The 22417-nt window shown below is 42.4% G+C and overlaps 1 long non-coding RNA gene across 1 annotated transcript; it reads right to left on the bottom strand.

Annotated features, from left to right (window-relative positions):
- Positions 1-2333: 2333 nt before the first annotated feature.
- On the bottom strand, positions 2334-20930 carry LOC141747793 (uncharacterized). Its single transcript, XR_012588808.1, has 2 exons — positions 20598-20930; positions 2334-3168 (listed from the first exon to the last, which is right to left on the bottom strand). It is a non-coding gene; the product is annotated as an uncharacterized LOC141747793 (long non-coding RNA).
- Between the last annotated feature and the right edge of the window lie 1487 nt (positions 20931-22417).

The following is a 22417-nucleotide window of genomic DNA, read 5'->3' as shown; positions in this document are numbered from 1 at the left end:
ATGGTTCAAAATATCTACGTAAAGAAGAAACACTTAATGTGAAAATAATGTTATTTTATGTAACAGCATCCACTGTGTTCAGGCTGTTCTGTTTCAGATGGCCCAGGAAAACAAACAGGTATGACATCGTATCATTTTACATCATTAATGGAACTGTTTCCTTTAAAATAAACCTTGTTATTTTCTCCTCAAACTTTCTTTCATTAATTGCAAAGTTCTTTTGGCCTAACCATCTCTGTGTATGTTTAGCTATGCTATGTTAGCTAAAGATGATTTTCCGGTGTTTTCTAATACAGACTTTATACCAAACAATTTATTTAATTGCATTACATGTCATTTTAATAAACTGACTTCCAAAAAATCTGTGTTGATGTATATTCTGATCTTTCCTGATCATCTGTTTCAGGGTGACATTATTATGGAATGAACTACCTGGGAGGTTGCTTTAGCTGTTTTAACTCCATTCCTGTAATCCACTCCAGTCTTCATTTGTCAGCTGGTAACTTGTCTGACAATTAACATTATTATTAGAAAAAGTGGTCATTTAACAAAGAGTAAATTTGGCTCTTGAGTTCCATTGTCATCTAGGTTTCTTTCTTGGTGCAGTATCTGTAAATCAGATTATTGTCAGCTAACGGAGTCTTCAGAGGCTGTGCCAATGCCTTAGCTCTACTCCTCATCCCTCTTCTTCCAAGACTATGCAGTGGGTGGCAGCAATGATCGTTTACCTCCTTTACTAAAGATACATGGCTGTAAGAACAGAGAAGGTATGTAGGTTGTGGAATCCGTGTGAGTAACGTGTCGCCAAAACCCAGTAAGCCAGAGCCCCTGGGTAAGGTCTGCAGACTCCACGGCAGATGGGTTTGCTTCCTTGGCTGACAGTGCTCAGTATGTAGTTTTAGCTAGCCTGCGATCTTCTGTACTTGGTTTCTTCCCAGAGTGGTCTGGTTTTCTCAAATGCTAGACTGCTTTCTTCTAAGAGCTACCTTAGATGTCAAACAAGCATCCCCATAAAAGTTTCTTAACTGCATGTATTTATTCATTTCATTCCATTTACTGAACTCTGATGGTTGCTGTAATACTCCGTTTCAGTTAGAAATGGCACAAGGGTAATGGGCAGTTGTGAAGCAGCCTCTGAGGGCAATGGGCAGTTGTGAAGCAGCCTCTGAGGCTGCCAGCAAAATTTGATTTATTCTATCATTATAATGATTAATTGGGAAGAGTTTGTGAATGCACAAAAATCCAGAAGAGGTGAGAAGACAGAAGCTTCTGCAAACTTCATTTTAAAAGACAAAGAAAGAAAAATCAACTGAGACAGCTACTTGAAAGAAATTTTCTCAGCTGAAGGCTGCAGAGTTTCCGTGCCTTGCTTTAGTAGTTATATATTTGTCAAAGAGTTTGACTAAAAATGGAAACGCTCTGGTGGGTGAATTATCTGCAATGGCTTTTGTATACTGCTAAGGACAGTTTGGGACTGTGGTATTGTCAGTGTTAGTGGAAGGTCCTGCAGTGTTTGGGCTGCAGATCTGTATTTGAAGAAGAGCCATGAGAGAAGGGTGTGCACCCCCTGGTGCTGTGACAGAGACACGGGAGCTGCTCAGACCCAGCAGGGTTTTCACCCACGTGAGATCCCCAGGCAGAGCTCAGCACGGCCCGTTGACAATCCAAGAGGGGAGGAAACTCAGTCCAAGCTGTCATCTTCCCCTTCACCACCTTCACAAATTGTATGTAGTTACTTTTTGAAGAAACAGGAAGAGAAAACGCAATTGCATGTTTAATATTATGCTTCCAAAGCGTAGTCAGATAGGCATACACAGGATGGATATATCTTACACACGACTGGGACGACATCTGCTTAAAATTCCGGCTCCTCTGTGCATTACTGATTTGTCTGTATAGCAAATAGAGTACTCCTAACAGTAACAGCCTGTTATCTCAAGTGTAAAGGGTTTGTTCTGATGGCCAATAGAGTGGAATTAATTTGATTTTTTTGTTCTTGTTTTTCAGCAAGCATTTAAAAGGTCCAACAGTTCATCTCTGTCAGATTATTTTTCTTGTGGCTTAGCTTTGACACTAATCTCACTGTTGAGTTTACATTAATGGAGCAGGACCCAAGGTTTTCTCCATGTGTTCAGTGTTATAATTCTGACTTTGGAAGTCTTGTTGCTTGGGATAGTTGCACAAGTAGTGTCTGTTTGCACAAAAACTGCAGAACTAAGGTTCAGACACTGCTAATTAATCAATCAAGCAGGAACAAAAATAGTTTTGAAGGCTACCATTCTTCTTGGCTAATGCTCAGAAGAGTTGGTGAAAACTGCAGAGACAACTGAGTACGCTGAAGACAACATTTATTATACATTTTATTTCATGACTGGATTTTTAGGAATCAGGTTTTGAATTTATTTATTTTACTCTGCTTTAGCAAATCATATGTAAATATACTTGTTTTTCAAAAATGCCTGCTCTGTTTTAGTTGCTTTTGTTGCTACTAGTCAACTTTTCATTCCCTGTAGTAATGTCCACAAGGTGGTGCCACAGCTAAAAAGTTAGCAATGAATAAGACAAATAAAATTTTATAATTATACCTGCTTTTTATAACTGATTCAAGTACCTGCATTATTAAACAATTAATAGTTATTTTATAAGCATTGTATCATCTGCATTTCTAATTACATCACAGGTTTGCAGGCTTTTTTTTTTTTTTTTTGTAAGTCACTCGTGTAAGCAGAGCTGGGTCTGTGTTGAGTGGGAGCAAGACCCACACACCTGTGACTGTCCAAAACCATGTACAGAAATGAAGAGGCAGCTCAGGGGCACGTAGACGGGCTGATGAAGAATGAAGAGCTGGATCCGTAGAGACTGAGACCAGGAGAGCTGTGTGTGTCCTAGCAAGGTTACCAGGGCAAACGCCGTGCCCCATGGATGTGTCTTCTCCTGGAGAGCACGAGGAGATGCATGTCTGGCAGTACCGCGGGAGTCAGCCTGAATCTGGACAAGCAGAGTAGTTCATCCTCAGCTTCAGTGCAGTCACCCTAGTGGGGCTATGGCACATCGGAGCCTAATTTTCAGAGTTTTTTTCTACAGCCAGGGGTAGCCAGGCTCCCCATCACCTGTCATATCATAGTGTACGGTTAATTCCAAAGGGGTGTGAAGTGCTTACAGGAGGACCTGGAATGAGAGCAGCTGGATTAGTATCTGCAGGTAACATTTAGTAGTAGTCCTTTTTCTTTAATCATGGTTAAAAAGGCAGCCATCTCAAACTGTGCTTAGTACAGGTGATCAAGTTTCTGAGCACCTTCCTGCACAAGATCAGACTAGAGATCAGACAAGATCAGACGTGTGTCTTCAGTTCTTCAGCTACCCCTGCCCTGCTCCTCTCCATGACCTCTGCAGTGCAGGTACGCATGCTAACATTTATTTGAGTCATTTATTCATCGTATTATTTTGTACCAAAGGCAGCAAGAAAAAAAGGGTAATTTAAAAATGCCTTTCAAACAAGCACTGCATTGATTGCTGCTTCCTGCTAGAATCTCTTTTTGGTTTAGTAGACTTGTATTAGAAACAGAAAAAATATCAGGTTTTGCATAAGTTATTTTCTCTAAATTGCTATATTATTATTTTTAAATACACTAGAATTCTGGTGTCTTGTAAGACTCAGTGGAAGTTATATACACCCATGAATCATGGTCTGTCTCCTGGGTATCAACTGGAATGAGAGTTAGAGGCTCAGTAAACCCAGTTCTAAAAGTTATCAAATGACACAATGGTCACCTCTGTTGGTTTGTGGTTTTTTTTTTAAAAAAGAGATAATATTTTTAAAATCATATTTTAGAGTGGTTTTCAGCATTTTAAAACTTCGTGTTGGTTTTAACATCAGATTGGAAAAGTCAGAATCAGAGAACTAACTAAAAGTACAAAGTCACCGAACAGGGCAACTAGATTTCATTTCTCAGCCAGTGCAGTTAGTTAGTTTGGACTAACTGAATCATGACAGTGACATTTCGTCAGAGTATTCCTGTAAGGTTTTTCTGACTGTATGGCAGCAATGTGTGTTGCAATTAAAATGACATATTTCTGGTTTAGTTTGGATTTTGCTTTTTCTCTGACTTTATGTGTATTTTTCAGATATTCTACATCAAGAAGAAATTATGCTCTATTCCAAAAAATCCAAAGTCTCTACTATATGCAAACTCAGGTATGCATTATTTTAGCAGTTTAACAACTAAATTGAAATCCTGAACATTTGCCCTTGCAATGTTTGCAATGACTTTGCATTCTTATTGGAAATCCCGTCTTTTTAAAACATCAAAACTGGTTTTCCTCTGAGTCTGGTTTTCTGTTTTCCTATTTAGGCAATCGTGAACAAAACGTGCTTTAGCTCTATATCTATACCTAAATTTATATTTAGATACCGTTAAGTGTTAGAAGGAGGTAACTTCCAGTATTCTAACTTAGGAGTCAGTCTGAGCATGGCTCAGCAATCATCCTCCAGATGCACAGTATTAACCGGAAACAATTTAGAATGGCAGTGGTATCCTGCAGGATGTGTGCAACTCGTTGGGCTATGTGTTGATTTACACAGGACTACGTTATAGATTATACGTTCTGGTAATTGTGGTATTGTTATTGCTAGGCCATATCTAAGCACAGGAAATACATATAAGCACATTGGAAGTGATAACATCCACTCCTGTTTAAAAGGCAATATTTTATTCTAGTCGAAAAACTCATACATAATACGTCATTTGCAAGAGAGAATAGACCATTCTTATTAGTACTTAGAAAGACTTTTAGGAAAAAAAAAAATGATTAATTATGGGAGGCCCAAACCCAGCATTTACAAACAAACCCACATAAGTTTTTATTATTATTCCCTTTAAAATTGTTTTTTTCAGCGTGGACTCTAAGCCAAGATCAGGAAGGAGACAGTACATTTCCATCTGAAAACACAAGAAAGATCAAAATAAATTCTCAGTGTGTCACCAAAACCACAGTACTAGGTTTCTGTCAAGGAGAATGAGTAATACCGTTCTAGCTGTGTAGAAGTCTGTGAGTGGGTAATAATTTCATCTGACTGATAGGGCAGTTTATATATTCTACAATAAAATTATCCCATTTAAAATCTCGCCCTATTTCTGCAGCTCCGAGAAAGCCTACCCACCATACCCATTTTCCTCGAGTCCCTCTCTGCCTGCTTGTCTAATTTTAGGATTCAGGAACAGGTGTTTTCTCCATGCAACATCCCCAGCCCTGTCTTGCAATTCAGGAACAGATTGGCTCCAACCTTGGCTTGAGAAGAGGCATCCGTTCTGCTGTTGCTCCGGGATGTGAGATTTGGGTTCATCCTCAGCCCTGCAGCTGGAGACAGCACACGTTGAAGCCCCTCTCAGAGCATCTCTCACCATTTCTCTTGATGGTGGAGGCTTCAGACCTATCTGTGCACTTAGGAAAGTTACTGATCAAGTCAGGGGTCTCCCAAGTTCCCTCCTGGAAGAGGCTATGGATCTGACTAGAAGAGGGAGGAAACGTCCATCAGATTTTGTATGCCAGCCTCTTCTCTACAGGCAAGACTAACTGACAAAACGTAGCTAACATATTATGCGTGCTATGCCTATTTCTTACTTTGTTTCACTAGGGAAAATAGATTAAAATCGGTATAAAGTTTCCCTCTTGTTCCTCTCAACAGTGGAAAATTACCAGGGAAGAGAGAAGATGACAAAGATTTAACTTTATGGAATAATTAGAGGAGAGCATACGATATTCTCTCAAAAGGCCTTCCAGCTAAACAAGGGGGTTTTTAGCATTGTGAAACATTCTTGCCTGTATTAATACATGAGAAAAGCAACAGTAGAATTGTGAAACAAATAAATTAATAAATCCAAAAAATATTAACCCCAGAGCCATGGCCAAATCTATATCCATACTGCAGCATGATTTCAATTGTATGGCAGGGTAAAATCAGATTTAGAGTTGATGTTTGATACTTTCCCTGTTCGTAATCCTGGAGCTGGTAGTACTGTTGCGGGTCAATGATACCATGCTGTACTGCGTGAGTTGGTATGTTGAGCTCATAGTTACGAGTGAGGTTCTAAACAGACACTGCAACATATAATAAAGGATTGACCTACTAACGGATCTAACAGCGTGATAAACACGTATCAAAAATAGCCCAAAGCGCAATGGTTTGCTTTATGATTTAATGAAAAACTTTTTATCATTTTCCACCTATATTATTTAACGTTAAAAATACATTTGTCTTTATGAAGTTATAAATGCTACTTTTCAAAAATTTTTGTGCTAACACTGGACAGAACTTCAGTTTTGTCAGATCTCGTATTAGCAAAAGTTCAAAATAATAAGGTGGCTGATCCCTCTAAATTAACACTAATATGCCTTTGCTTTTTTGGGGGAGGTTCATTATAATATTTTTTGGAAGCGTCACCTGCTTAGGTAAGCTTTGATTTGCAAGATAATGTGAAGATATGTTTAATTTAAAATATGTTCTTCAGTATTTTTCTGAATAGGAACCTCTGTCCCTACTATAAACTCGTAATACCCTGTTTAACAAAGGAGCAGCTTCAATAGTACTTCAAGTACAGAATGCTATGCCAGTTTTCGAAGTTTGTTGCTGGGATCAGGGCTTTAAAAGCAAAGATCAGGTAAAGATCCTTACTTGGAACACACTAGGAAATGTTTATTTTTTTTCTCATAAGTCTGCTTACTAAATAGACCAATAATAACTTTACCTTTAATATAATTGAATATATTTGCATTTGTGTGAGTCACAGGAAAGGAACAGGTATATGTATTCTGCTGTTTGTCGTTAGCTCGGGATATCCAGAGAAAATCCGTAAGTTACTTTACTTTTAATTTTGCCTTGTCTCAAATCTGTCGGATTTTGTTTGAGTTTGTAAGAGCAACTTGTCACTAAATTTTTAGTGGAAATGTATGTTCCAATTGAAGTGCTCTAATGAGTCCTCGTCATTAAAATCCCATGAGTTCTGTCGCTTGCAGGGAACTGCGCGGAGCCCCGAAGCCCTTGGATAACTCAGAGGCTTCCTTGTCTTGCTTGAGCAGTGTGACATCACTCTAAAACACCTGAGGTATCTTTACGGCTTAAATATTTGGTTTAAATATCTCAAAGCTAAGAGGTTCTTGAGCATTAGAAGACACAGAGCTTAAAGATCAGATTGAGCCATGCCTCTTGCATTTACCGCGTTAATAAAGCTGTCAGGCTGGTGCCCAGCAAGTCTGCCAGGTGCGCTCTTCCGTATTTTGGGTAAGTAATCACTTGGGCCTGGGATCTACTGTACAAGTTATGTCTGAACCCATTTGCAGTTATTTTAGATGACAATAAAGTGGTCAGGATAAACTGAGAAAAGAGATTAGCACTTTGTCAGCGTGACAGTAGAAATTCCTGGGGATTCAGAGTCTAAGGTTTAATTTCAATTAATTGTCAGGATGCTAAGGCTCATTTTAATCCAAAACACTGTCAGCTACCATCACTGCAGGCAAAATGGTATTTCTTCCTACACCTAGGAGCCCATCTAGGTAATAATCCGGGTTGCTCTCCTGTCTCTGAATTTGGTCCACAAAGGAGCAGAGGCTGCAGCTGGCCAGGGATTCCCTTACACTTGATCGTGCATCAGCAGCCTGAAGTAAATAGACAAGTCTATTTTTCCACAAAATGAAATTATTACAGACAACAATATGACAAACTGAAAGCTCCTCAAAGTTGTTAAATTATATCTGGTTTTGAAAAGGAGCTGCATGGAGCAGATACTCAGCGAGGCAACGAAGCCCAGCGGGCAGAGCGCTGGACGGGGATTGAGAAATCTGGGTCCTTTTCCAAACTCTCCTGACTTTTAAGTGACCTTGAGCTGTCACTTCTCTGTGCTTCAGTTTCACTGTGTCTTTAGGAGGAGGAGGGTAATCCTCCATAATGATTTTAGATTTACTGAAGGCAGTATCTCTATCGACCCCAGGCATTTCCTGCATTATCCTGAGCTAAGTGTAGCTGTGGTTAAAGATGGCCAGGATTTGGTCAATACCTCCTGTATTCCAGAAAATCTGGGAAACTTTGGTTATTAGGGTCCTTGCTTTCTGTTGTCTCACAAAACATATTTCCATGTAAAAGGTCTTTCTTATCTTTCAGACCATTACAAAATATCTCCAGAACATTTCATATTATTTAGTTGCCACATTAATACTCACAGTTCTTGCTAACATTACAGGGAATTGTGGTTGCCAAGTGCCTCTCAAGATCTTACAAATGATAACTTAAGATAGATCATGTATTTTTGACCAAAAAAAGTGTTTTGCAATGCAATACTTAACATATCTGGGTAAAATTGGTATCAGTTAGTTTATGTTACAAGATATTTCAATTGGACCTTTAGCTTGAGTTTAAAACACTCTGATTGAAACTCAAAAAAAATGTGTGTTTTTTTTTTAAGTTATATCTTGATTTTACACATTTTGTATTGATCTACAACTACAAGCTCTGTGCACAAAAAGAACAGTCTACTTTCAAAACTGTTGAATGCTTTGACCTCAAGGGCATAGAAACTGTTGACTCATTGTTTTTACTGCATATAATATTAGTCCTTTGTCACATCCAGGGAATGACATCATCTTCTTCATTGTTAGCAGCAGGTTTGAATAATAGAAAAAGTGCAGCATTAGTTGTCTGCTGTATTTGCTCTTAATAAATGAATGGATTACTGGAACCGAGATTCAGATTAGGAGTTTTGAGTAACATTTAGAACAAGTTGGTGCCTGGTCCCTGCAAGGAGCTTCGCTCCTGCCCACCGTCTGCAGGGCTGGCGAGTGGACGGAGCAGGGAGCCTGCGGAGTGGGTGTCGCTGAGGGGACAGGCTCCTCAAAGGCAATAAGGGGAGATAGGAAAGGAAGAGACCAGGCACAGAATGGAACAGAGCTTTTCTTTAAGGCCAGTTTAGTAAAAGGAATCCCTAAACTTGTGGGAATCATATTTCTCTGGAATCTAAAAATGTGAAAGGTAATCCTCTGAAATTAAGTCATCTCCAGGACATGCTAAAAAAAATGGGAAGCGATTACCTTCAAAACGCACCAGGAGAAGTATTTTATCCATTCCAAATTTGTATTCATGTTTATTACTCTTCTATTCCCTATAACTAAAATGTCTTTGTCCTGTTCTCAAAGAGTAGTTCCCTATTAGGAGTATTTGCTTACGCCTGCCTGCTTCCTGGCAGAAGGGTACATCATTGCAGGTAGCAATCAGGCTAGTGGAAGTCTTCTTTGGGGTGATACACCACCTTCTTCTATAGAATTCTGCAGAACTATTTTATGGCGAGGAAAATTTTAAGTGTTGCTTCCTGAACAATAAATATGTGTGGTGAAACAGAGATTCCTTGAGGGTCTGATAAAATGGCAAATCCTAATCTGTCTCTATTATCCACTGCCTTTAAGTCTTCCCAGAAAAATGTGATGTATTTAACTATAAAATTATGCCTTTGTGGTCCCCAAAAGATTTTATACCAAATAGAAGTTCCTGTGTTAACAGCCTGAACCAAACTGGACTTTGACAAGCTGAAATCCGTACAGCTGGGAGAGAAGAAGAGAGGCAGCAGGCTGGGAAAGTTGGAAGCGATGGGTTAAGGATCCCGGATTACTTAATCGCGGAGGCCCACGTACCAAGAGTGGACTCAGAGAAGGGTTACACACATGGAAATACTTCCTAGAATGCCAGAGCTAAGAAAGAACAAACAAACCACACTGTAAAAGATTAAATTCAGACCCACTGACTTGGAAGCAGCAGGGACGTAATGGATTGGCCTTTTTGCAACGTAGTTTTCTGTACTCGTGCAGGTGGTGACAGCTGCCTTGCGAGTAGATGGCTCAGGTTTAAGCAGGTGCATGTATCCCAATTCCTCTCCCAAACTTCTGTTCCAAATTTCAGACTTACCCGATGTGAGAAGTAAAAAATGTTGTGCTTTTTTCTTGATGTTTCATATGCTCTTGCAATATGAAGCCTGACTTCTTTTCTCAGCCTTCTGTTTCAATCCACAGTTCCTCTTCGGTCAACATTTCCAAAAGATCTCATGTAGCATGAATTTTGGAGAGGCAAAATCACTTGATTTTCCCTCACCCTGTTTAGAAGAGGCTTTACTTGGACAAAAGCAATAATGCCAGCCATTTCCCTTCATCCCCTTAAAATTACTGGCTACCTCTAAAGAACTGGGTCTCTCTTTTATGTCACTGTCTGACAACTCGTCTGAGTTAAACAGGTTGCTGTGGCCAAGTTAAATGCTTGAGAAATAGACCATAGAATTAATTTGCAATAGTGAGTTGTCTCAGCATCATTTCTCTTCCTCTCGAGGGGAATGCTGGCTCAAGCAAAAGAAAAGATTACCGTAATAAAAATATTCTGAAGACATCCTGTTGATTGTCCCGAGCGCGGATGGTGTTGTCTGTTCTTCTGTTGTACGTAGTCAGCAAAAGGTGCAAAATTCAGAATTTCTTCCCACCGTGAAAGTATGGCATTCAGTACTACAGGGTAATCTCTGCCTTTCTGGAAAGCGGATGAAAATGTGGTGTGGCAGAGCTTTGCTTTGGTTTCCATAGCTGGTATCAAATTTGCCCCATTTATGAATATAATAATAGGACTTGTTAATTTTGACACGCCAGAAACTTTAATGAAGAGAATGAAGGTATGTGAACAAAAGGAAAATTGCAAGCAAACTAACAGCGAATTTTGGAAAAAGAAGGAAATTTTTTTTTTTTCTCTGAATATGTGAATAAGGTTTCCCATGTTTGTTTAGGGACAGCAAAGACTTGACGTTTTAAATTCAGCCAGAACAGATGCTTTCATTTACAACTGCATTTGAAATGGTGACCTTGAATATCAAACTCAGTGACAGCAAATCTCATTTAGAAAGTGAAAAAAAAAAAAAGTGAAAAAAACTCAGAAATATCCACAAATGACTGAGTGAAGCCCAGCTTACAGAAAAGTGAGATGCAGCAAGAGTCTGTCATTCTCTATTTGCTCTAAAACGTCCTTTCCTCAAAATGGACAAAGTCTGATTTAAGGCATTTTCGCTTAAATGCAAATAGTCATAAAATATGGAGGAAAACGGAGAATGTTATTTGCTTCAATTCATGTAAACTAATCGGGCCGAATGAGGAGAGAGTCTTCCTGTAATTCGGAGGGCTGCTGAGTACTATGTATGAAAGAGTGTTCCTCCCCTCGGAAACAACTCGAGCTTTGCATATGTATCAGTGTAGAAAAAATAAGTATTGACTTATTCACAAATTGCTTTTCAGGCACTGGATTCCCAGAAATGTATTTGTATAACAGCATCTAGAAGCAAATGAATGTGTTGATAATTTAATCAGGTTTTGTTTCATTTTATGGCCTTAAAGACACCTCGATCTTAAAAAAAAAATATGTTTGTCATTTTGAAAAGCAGAACTTTTATCTCAACTCTGATGCTCACTTCCTTACTTCTTCCAATAGAGATTTTTGACAGGGATTCAGTATGCCCTATTTAATTGTCTTTCCGAGTGCCAATTAAGATGTTTCCTAGTATTTTGTCAAACAAACAGGTTCTCTGCGAGAGGCTAACTTGTTCTCCTGCTCTTATTATCTATGTATCTTTCCAAAATGAAATACTGTGAATGGGGTGCCTTCTTTTCATGTCCAATGTGAATTTTTTTAATTCTGTCGTTCTGCAGGATGGTAAGGAGAGAAAATAAATCAGATGTTTTATCAGATTGTACCTTGATCACATTTTTCTCTGTTCTCAAAGAGCACAGTGTGGAGCAAATAAAATTCCTGCATTTTTAGCTTTGAAAATAATTTAAAGACCCAACACTGAGAGTGGAGTTCTACTCATCTTAAAAAAAAAAGAACAACTCATATTGCTCTACCATGGTCATATCTGACCATCTAGGATCTCCTGGTATTTAATCTCCATTTAATTAATTGGTAAAAACTTATCAGTAGGAGACGAAATATGGGCAGAATTTCACCCACCATAATACTTCCCATCACTGACATGGATGGGTGATGAAAACTGTCTGTAACTGCGCTTCTGGCTACTTCTTGATCCTGGCAACCTAGGAAATACTGACACTGTGTGTTAGGTACGTACTAACCACAGTGGGAGAGGTGCCTGAGCCTTCACATTAGGGAATTTTGTTGTCTTTGAAGTATAAATTGAAATTAATAATGTTAGGGATAAGTTCGTGGTGGCCATGGAAGTCGAAAGGTTGTGGGAGAGCTTGTGTCTTTTAACAGACAAGTTAGCAAAGGTAGACGAGCTTCTGGGCAGACAAGAAGGTTACGTTGCCCTCCTTTTGTGATACTCTTGCTATAGGCAGAGGATGTTGCAGATTTTTTTCTGAGCATTAAGTAATCCAAGAAAACAACAGGATGGTGAAAATCAAAAAGTTAGGCTTTAATTCTTTTCCATCTCCTTTATCACCTCCTCAAATTATACTGCAAAGATCCAGAGACTAGATCTCTGGGAAAGCTCCTCAGTCTCTGGGGAAAAGTCTGAGGAAATAATTTCAAAATTATTTACCATATAGTTTTCTCAGTATGGTAGAAGCTAGATATAGCTCTGCTGGCTCCTCCACAGATGCCTCCCATTTATAAATGGCACCCAATAACAAGTAACCCTTTTTGAAACATTTGAAAGATTTCTCTGCCCCAAAATAGCCAGTATCCTCATTATTTAAGATACATACCCAAACTGATTTCCCTCTCTCGGTGCCTCCAGTGTAAAATTATTTCGTTGTCAGAAATAAATCAAGTCTAACTTGTGGAGGGAAAAAAATCGGATTCCATTGTGTGCTTCATATCGTACCATTATGAAAATGGTATATTAAATTCAAATACTTCAATTGTACCATTAGATGGTGTCATTATGTGGCTTGCTAATTGATAGGTTAGTCAAACGAACATTATAATTTTAGACTTCTTAGAAGGACCCGTACGGAGAATTTCCAAAACACGGAGAAGTGAACTGGGTGTTAGGAAGGAAAAACATTTACCGAGAATCTTTGCTAATGCCTGTCACTGAAAAATCGTTACCTAACTGCTGTGTGCATTCCAGGACTTGGTGCAGTCTATTTTTAATACCTGCTATGAAAGAACTTCCTGCTAGTTTTTCTCTTTGAGGGCTGCTTTGTGGTTCACGCGATCATGTTGTCAGGCCAAGTTTTCTGCTATCCCTAGACCTCATTTTTCCCACTCAAAAAAAAAACCAAAAAAAAAAGGGAAACTGTATGAAATGCGAGAAGATGCTGAGCATAAAGTGCCATTAAGAGTAAGGTACGTTACGCAAATGTTACAGTGGTCCCAGAACTAAGCACTGCCACCTCAGGCTTAATATTAAACCTGAAAAGAAATCTGAACATGTTAAACACATGCTCTTGTGAGAAAAGCAAAAAAAAACCCCAAACTTTTATGCCAAGCAACAGCACCTAGCATGAATTTTCAACTTTGTGTTTATTAAGCCAGATTTTTTTTTAATTAAATCAGGGAAGTTTTAATTTTGTGCTATTCTCCAGACAGTGTTATCACAGGTCACCATTTTGACCATTATTTACATAATCATGATCATTAACATAAAGCATTTTGCTTAAATGCAACTGAACATCTTCAAACACAGGCTATGCAAGATACTTCAGAATATTTTAACTGCACAGAAGGTTTACAGCATTAGTATAATTTTGCTGTTAAAATCCTAGACAAAGAAAAACTACTAGAGATGAAATGGCCAGAGGGACCACCATTTTCACCTTGTCTGACTTCCTGCAAAACAAAGGCCACGGGACTTCCTGAGTTAATTTCTTTTCGAGCTAGAACACATCTTTTAGGCAAACGTGCAGCCAAGTGACAGCCAACCCATTAGATGTAATACAAGAATTTTAAAGTATTAATTTTATGGATAAAAAAAATAATGACTGTACCTGCAAATTAGCAGGCAGTTCATCATTGTATATTACAGGGGACTTGTGTGGCGCTCTTGCTTTCATCCATAGCAGAGAAATGGAATGACAATTTTAAATGCAAAATAGCATCCAGTGGTAATTGCTGCAAGCGTTGCTGTGAACCTGCTCTCGAAATCCCTAGCAGGGAGGCAGCCGAGCGTTTAAGTCAGATGACTGAAACAGGTAATGCCCTCAGCTGTCCCACCTGCCGCTCTGACATACGTCACCGTCGCCACAAAAGGGGGGTTTCCACGTATAGAGCAGCTCCCGACCCGCCTCAGGTTTCAGTTTGGTGTATGAAGGCAAAGAGTGGACTATGGGAAGACGGGGAGCACCTTTAGGGGCTGTTGGGTTGTGCTCACCCTGGGGGCTGTAATGGCGAGCTGCCCCAACGAGAGCGTGGGGATGAGGGTACCTGCTCCGTGACGCAGGTTTGCTCCATCGGCACATGCGGAGCAGAGCCAGGGTATTAAAGAACTCCACAGCTAAGGAAATATTTGGACTTTCCTTACTGTCGCTTTGATGTTCTCCCACCAGAAGTAATTCCTTTCCTCCCCTTCCCTCTGCTGTCTCCATAACGTTTCATCTCCACAGAATATTTTTGATCGCTTATTTCTGCGCTTCTGTAGATCTTTCAAGTTGTTTTTGTTACCAAAGAAACTGCTCCAGCCCTCAGTCCCAGTGCTCCCAGTCTCAGTCCCAGCACACGCCTCCCTCTCCCTCTTCATGTCAGAGCAGCCTGGATCATAACCTGCATTTTCAGAGGAAACGTCTTCACCCAAAAATATGAAATCTGAATTCTGCTTATTTCAACAAAGTTGTTATTAAAAAATTCATTATAGATCACTTTAAAATTTTCCACATTTAGGCCAAAGTCATGGAACTGCTCTGCTCAGTCTTGTCCAGTGCTTCATAATAACATCTTGTTTTCAGTTGCTTGTAACTGTCCTGGCTGGTATTTTCCAAGCCAAGCATCTGCCCCAGGTTTAATTTTTGGCAGTTTCCAGCTAAACCACTGTAGTCATTTTCAAGAACAAGGTTAAAAAAATATTTTGCCCATATTAAAAAATAATAATCCGGTTGCTTCATTCAGAAGTGCCGGTTTCCCTATTTCTCTACAGGAGGAATTTGAAATGGAACACCGTCACTGGTCTAGTTTCATCCATGTACCTTTTGAGCAGCAACTTGGAACTTGGCAGCGCGATTGCTGTGGTTTCACAGATGTGCATCCAAATGTAACAAAGTTATAAGACTCCATAAAATCTCAGTTTGCACGTGATCGGTTCAGAATTGTTAGCTTTTGGCAGCTAAATTTTCCAAAGATCAGCCTGTGCTGATGGAGCCCGTTCTGCCTTGGGCTGCTGTATGGCCTGCAGGCATCATGGGCAGCTTTCTCGCACAGCAACCCAGTGTGCTCTTTGCCTGGAGCAGCGGGGACCAAGCAGCCTTTCTCTGCAGTCTCTCCTCCTGCCTTCCTAAGAGATCACCGTCTGTGAGATCTGATGCCCTTCCTGTGCTCATCATCTCCCCTTCTGCTGGTACTGCTGAGGCAGTGAGAAGAGGAGGATGGATCACAAAGATCAAAGAGTTTGGGATGAGGCCTGCAACCAGTAAAGCATGGGAGGGAACAGGAGATGAAGGCGGTAGATGCCAGGGAGACAACTATTACTGACCAGTGCTAGGACTTCTCCTAGGACAACTAGGACATCATGGACAGAAATCAGTTGTCGAAGCGGTTTAATGAGTCTTTGTGACTAGGAAAGTAAAAAGATGAAGACATCTGGAGTACTGCATCCAGCTCTGGAGCCCCCAACATAAGAAAGACCTGTTGCAGCAAGTCCAGAGGAGGCCACAAAGATGCTCCGAGGGCTGGAGCACCTCTGCTATGAAGACAGGCTGAGAGAGTTGGGGTTGTTCAGCCCAGAGAAGAGAAGGCTCTGGGGAGACCTTATAGCCCCTTCTAGTATCTGAAGGGGGCTACAGGAAAGCTGGAGAGGGACTTCTACAAGGGCATGTAGCAATGGGACAAGGGGTAATGGCTTCGAACTGGAAGAGGGTGGATTAGAATTTAGAATTTAGAATTTAGAATTTAGATTTAGATTTAGAGGGTAGATCAGGAAGAAATTTTTCACTATGAGGGTGGTGAGGCACTGGAACAGGTTGCCCAGGGAGGTTGTGGATGCCCCATCCCTGGAGGGGTTCAAGGCCAGGCTGGACGGGGCTTTGAGCAGCCTGGTCTGGTGGGAGGTGTCCCTGCCCATGGCAGGGGGGTGGAACTAGATGATCTTTAAGGTCCCTTCCAACCCGAACCATTCTGTGATTCTATAATGAGGTTCTGCTAGGCATGGGGAAAGGCTATGATATATGAGGTAAGGAGGTAAATAAGAATAATGGAGATAAAGATAAGATACCAGGGAAAATAATTAAGAAAAAATAAGAGGGTGGATGTGCAGGTGAAGGAAAGTAGGAGATGAAAATAGAGGGTGAAGGGTGCAAGAAGGCAGGAGCCAGGGAATGGAGGGAAGGAGAGCGAGAGCTGGGAGTTACCTGAAAGCAGCAGAGAGAAAGAGAAGGCAGGAGCCAGGCAGAGGGAGCGTCGGTTGAGAGCATCCAGGGAGAGGAGGAGTGCGAGTGCAGAATGAACCCAAGAACAGGCTGATTTTTTGAGTCAGCCATCAGTGCAGATTGTGATTTATCTGCAAGGGTATCAGAATAGGAATTGGGTACGGCTAGCATCTGTAGCCACACTTTTTTTTCTTGTTGGAGAGCTTCTTTATCAAATATTCTAGATCTTTTGAGCCGGAGCTCCAGAGTTAAGGTGACCGCAAGTCACTATCTGTTTACTTTTCAGGCTTCCTCTGACTTTATTAACAAACAACATTTGAAGTGCCTAAAGTGCAATATGCTGCTTTTTTTTAACCACAGTAAAAAAAAAAAAAAAAAAAAAAAATTCTGTAAAATACATTTTAAAAAAATATTTTAAGTAATTTTAAAATTATTGGTAGGGCTGCCAGCAATGCCTGTCACCGGCAGAGCAATGCAAGGCCCTGCGCTTGGCTCGGTGGCCTTTCGCTGGGGGTGTTTGTCATCTAAGAGGGCTTGCACCATCACCGCAGTCCCTAGGCAGGCTTCATCACAGAGGTGAGCAGGTTTTTTTTCTCCTACCAGCTAGGAACAACACCACCAGGAGACACGGGAAGAGAGAGGCGGCGAGGGCTGAGTGTGCCTGGTGGCCACCGTGTGCCCACGGGCAGAGCAGAAATGGGGAGGGCTCAGGAGGGAGCTCAGGAGGAGCTGGGGAGAGCAGCAGCTGGAGCAGGAGGTCCCCCATGGCACTGCTAGAGCTGCAGAGACACCAGAGTTACACTCTTCCACTGGCAAAGCAGGGGCAAACGGTGATATTTGCCTCTAACATGAGGATTCGGCTGGCAAGCGTGGAATTTCTTTAAGATAAATGGCAAAGGCTTCCCCACGGGCAGCACGTTTGGTCTGTCATGTCCTCTGCCAGCTGGGAGGCAAGCTTTGCAGAGCTGAGCTGCTTTACTTTCCTTTTGAGAATGAAAGTAGCACTGCTGTCAGAGATTAAGTTGTTGGTGTGTATCAGGTGATGGGAAAAATTACTCTGAAACTGCAAATGGTCTGACATACATTTATTTTTACATACTTGGGAGTTGCGAGTGTTTATTTATCTGTTTGTCATCCTGATAGCTCAAAAACACCAATTACACCCCCAATTACAACTCCTAGGGGTAAAGCTGCTGTTACTACTTGGTTCCTCCTAAAGATTAAGCAGGGCTCAGAGCTGCTGCCTTGACCTATTGCTTCTTGGAGCAGCCCTCTGCTCGAATTCTGACCTACGTCCCAGCTGCAAATGCGTTCAGTCCCTTCTTAATTTGTAATAGATACTTGTGTACATTACAAAACCATCTCGCCATTTGGCAAATTAAGTTGTCTGTGGTTAGCTGTGGAATTGCAGAGATATTGCAGCGCAGCGCAGCGTTGCATAACGAGCTCCCCCAGACTTTGCCTTACTCGGGTGAGTAACAGCAACCCTTATCTCCAGCCAGCATCAGATTCATCCCGTTTTTGAGAAAAGGGTTAGTATCAAATATACGACGGGCATGTTATGCCTTGTGGCTGCAATGTTTTTTCAATTAACTCCTCTGAATATACCACAATGAAAAGTGTCAGCTTTTTGCCTCAGAGGCCTATAATTAGATTAAATGAATGCAGTTAATTATCTACTATCTTCTTTACACAAAACAATATGTTTCTATAAATTAAAATGCTGGTCCAGGAAGGAAATGGTTGTTCACTCCAATATACGCATATAGTGCTGGAATACTGTGGATGTAACATAGTGTACCACAGCTTTTTTGTCTGCAGCCCTTAGTTTGCAGGAGCTAAACCCAATTACAGCTGAAAAATCCACATACATCACACTTTTTAGAGCATCTACGTTAGTGCAAGGAGGTGATATTACTAAAAGTTGCAGTGCTCATGAAACAAATGCACTTTTCTCTTTGGCAGATGTTCTCTGTAAAATTCCCTTAGAGAGATTACATACGGCTTTGTTTGTGTACCTGCAGTCACACCCTCAAGGATTATGGTATGTCCAGATACAAAACTGCTTTTTCTAGCAGAGTGTACTTCTCCTTTCAGAATATTTAAAAAAAAACCCAAACCCGTTCTGTAGGAAGTATTTACAATTAACAGCTCGGTTTCCAGGCCTGCTGGTATTTTAGCTAGTGTAGACTGAAAAAAATCCTCTGCCTATTCTCCAGCGTTACTAAATATAAGCAAAAGTTCGGGACTGATCAATACGCTCCCATCCTGGCATCCCTCATTTAGAAGCAGAGATATTCAAATGGTGGTGCGTCACCTCGCCGGTAGCAGTTCTGCAGCAGAAAGCACTCTTTTTGGTTTGACAAAGTGTATCCAAATGTCCCTATTTCCATCAGAATAGATGTTAATAACTTAAGGCCTAAATATGCGATCCTCCCTCCCCAGAAAATTACAATTAACTTTAGCGGAAGCCCTTATTCCGGCCTGCGCTGGACTCTGCGCGTCAATGCGACGTGTGCCCAGGACTGCTCCTGGGTTTCGTTAGGGTCAAACCCTGCGAAGCTTCCGAATCCTCACCGTTCCTACAGGACATCGCAGTGTGCTGTGCTTTGTGCCGTGGGAGTACCTTTGCCTCTAGAGGTTCATTAGCTCTCTGTATCAAAGGAGTCATTAAAATATCATGGTGTCGATAATAATCTTAATACTGAGGAGCGAAGGGGGCTGTGCTGCCGTACAAATGCTGCCCGTTTCCTGCTCTCGGGGTGTGAGAGGGGAAGAGAAAGACCATCTTGCTGATAGGCACTATCTGCTGAAGGAAAACTTTCACCAGGAGCTGTGAATTGACTTTAACCTTTTAGTGGCTGCGCTGTGAACCAAAATGCTTCGTGCTTGCTACCCAGAATGGAGCTTTTTATTTAAAATACTGATAAATACCGGCGGCCCTCCTAATTACTTCTACAAATATCAGAAAGCAGTTAGAGAGGAACAAAGAAATGCAACTGGAAACATGGTTCAGTGGTCTTGCACTTCCCTGAAAAGCTGATTATACTTTTGGCTGATTCAGTTTCTTTCAGAGGGAATTTACCCTTTTTGGCAGTTTGAGTTTCGGCAGCGCTGATTGGACTAACGGCAGAAAATGCATCTGGGGCTGAGGAAATTAACTCCGGGTCCTGCGTGTGTCAAACTGAATTTTGCCAGCGAGCTCTAGATTTTGTCTTTTAGCCCCTCGGTGTCCCTTGTTTCGTAGGATTCAGAAGCCATTTTAACACTAGTTCAAAAATAGAGACATTTCGTTTATGCTTTTGCAGGTGCCTTGCCCAATTCCCTGCTTTCCCCCTATGATTTATCTTTTGGGATAAGCACTAATGGAAGGTCAAGGTTATTCTAAAGTATCCGACATACGAGAGTTGTCTCCCTCGTAGCTTCTGAAGATTAATTTTGCACAATTAGAGCTGATACCGTGCTGGAAGGTAATCCAAACGGTCTGGGAAACAGCACCGACTGACAAGCAGTAACCTTTAGCACTGCAAAACGTCCCTGGTGATCTGTACTTAATGCTTCTCCAAAATGCAAGGAGCCATCTTACCACTCAGTGCCATGGCAGAAGTTATTTTTTTATTATTTTTTTTTTTCTCTCTGGGGCTCTGTAAATGAGGTCTGCAAGAGCAAGGCTTGGCACATCTGGCTATCAGATATGTGCCATCCAGTTTACATCCGAAGATAATTTCCTTGCCTCTGTGACAGAGAAACCAAGAAGCCTGGATTATTTTTTTTTCCCCTCCCTCTTTCCCCTGTTTGTAGTTTTCAAATGTAGCAAAAGGTCATAAAAAGCTCTGCCGGGGAGATACACCTTGCTTCTCTCTCTTTTTTTTTTTTTATTTAAGGAAACCTGGAGACAAACCTGGCTCTTTTTGTCTCCTGGGAGAAGACGCTTCTGCATCCCTGAGATCTGGGGGTGGGGGAGGCAAGCCCCGAGCCGCAGCGGGCGGCAGCCACCCATATGTGTCACAAACATCCCCCCGCGCAGACGTGGGTCCCTTTTCTGTACTCACTGCGGCTGGGGGGGTGCTGCGAAGCCATCGGGGTTATGCTGAGGAAGCTCCAGTCCCGACGGCGGGGAAAGGCAGGGAGGAAAGGGAGGGGGAAAATTAAAAAAAAATAAAAAAAAGAAGAAGGGGGGGGAGGGAGAGAAAAAAAAGGGGGGGGGGGGAAAGAAGAAGGGGCGCAGCGCAAGATGCGAAGAACCGCGGCGGCGGAGGCGAGGCGGGAGGCGGCGGGGGCGGCCGCCGGGGCTGCGCGGATCCGCGGGCGGGCGCGCAGCGCTGCGCGGGCCGGCGGCCGCCCTCGGGGCTCCGGCGGCGCGGGGGGGGCCGGGGCGAGGCGGCGGCGGCGGAGCCCGGCGGAGGAAACTAAATAAATAAAATCAGACTGTTATTTAAGGCGCGTAAATTTAAAAATATTTGGACAGGAAGAGAACGGGGAGAGGAGCGGCAGGAGAGAACTAACGGTTTCGGAGCCGGGCCCCCCCCCCCCCCCCCCCCCGCCGGCCGGCCCCGCTCCGGGCCGCGCTCCCCGGGGGCCGCCCGACCTGCCCCGCACCTCCGCCGGCCCCGACCCCCCCCTCCCCGGGGATCCCGGCGGAGCCCTCCGGGAGCACCGACATTTTGAATGCGTGTGTGCTGGGGCAGGCTTTGCTGAGGCTGGGTGAGAAATCTTGCTTTCTCTCTTTTTCGCTTTCCTTCCTTCTCCCTTTTTTTCTCCCCCCGCTCCCCCCCCCCCCGCCCCCGCCATGCACAGTCTAACAGTCCTCACAAATACGTGCAGCAGCTTCCCTGCCCTCGCCTTTTTTCCGAGGGAATTTCAGCACTTCAGTGGGTAGATAATAATGCAGGGCTGCTCCTGGCTGCCCAGTGAATTGCCAGGTACATCCGTGGAAGAGACCCTTCTCTTTCTCCTCAAAGCTAAAAAGTGATGGTTTTCTACTGTTTTAACTCTTTCTTCATGTGAACAATGAAATGGCATTCCCTACGAAGCCAATTTCTCATCCCACCGTGGAATAAAGCGTAGATTTCATTCCTCTCCCCACACTGAAAGCTGGAAAGAAAGTCTTTTCGTGCACTTAACTGTGCAGTCATTTATAGCAGTGGCGACTGGGCCGAATTCACCTCCAAATACCTTATAATTTACGCTCCCCTGGCTGAGCCCAGGGCCAGCCCTGTGTGCCTGCGTTAGCCCCGCGCCTCGCCCCCCCCCCGCAGCGCTCCCAGTCCGGCTCCTCTCCCCCTCCCACGGCTGCTGCCGCCCCAGATCCAACCCTGCTCCTTCCCTGTAGGGTCCCTTTTAGGATCTGCCCCTTTTCCCAGAGGAATTCAACAGCCCCCGCCGTTGTTCCGAGGGCGATTTAGAAACAAAGGTCAAGTGTAACAGCTTTGCTCACCCGTGTCACCCAAACAGGGGAGAGGGCTCTTTCCCCAGGGTTGTGTTCTCGGGGAGCCCGGGCAGTACGAATCCCGGTGCGGCCACATTTTACACTCTCTGCCTTCACATTTTTCTGTGCTTGCAGTATTTGTTTCTATTTATACACCTCATCTGGGTACTATATTGTTTACTGCCTGTTCCTGGGCTGCTGCAGGGCAATCTCTGCTCCTGCCTGGGAGGTTTACTTTTCGGTCGCTTTATGTCTCAATAAAACGCTCTCAAAAATATTTCGTTCCATCTCCACACGCTGCAGTTTTGCGTCTCCGGGTCAATATTATAGTGGACATTTTCACAAATACGGGAATTGGTAAAACTGGACTTTTTGGTGTTGCCTGACCAGTTAGGGGAGGGGGAGGGAGAAATCACAAAAGTAATTTCTGAAACCACATCTGAT

This window comes from Larus michahellis, chromosome 8, assembly GCF_964199755.1.
Source record: "Larus michahellis chromosome 8, bLarMic1.1, whole genome shotgun sequence".
NCBI lineage: Eukaryota > Metazoa > Chordata > Aves > Charadriiformes > Laridae > Larus > Larus michahellis.
The sequence above is the reverse complement of the archived record's forward strand: the minus strand, read 5'-3'. Positions and strand labels throughout refer to the sequence as shown.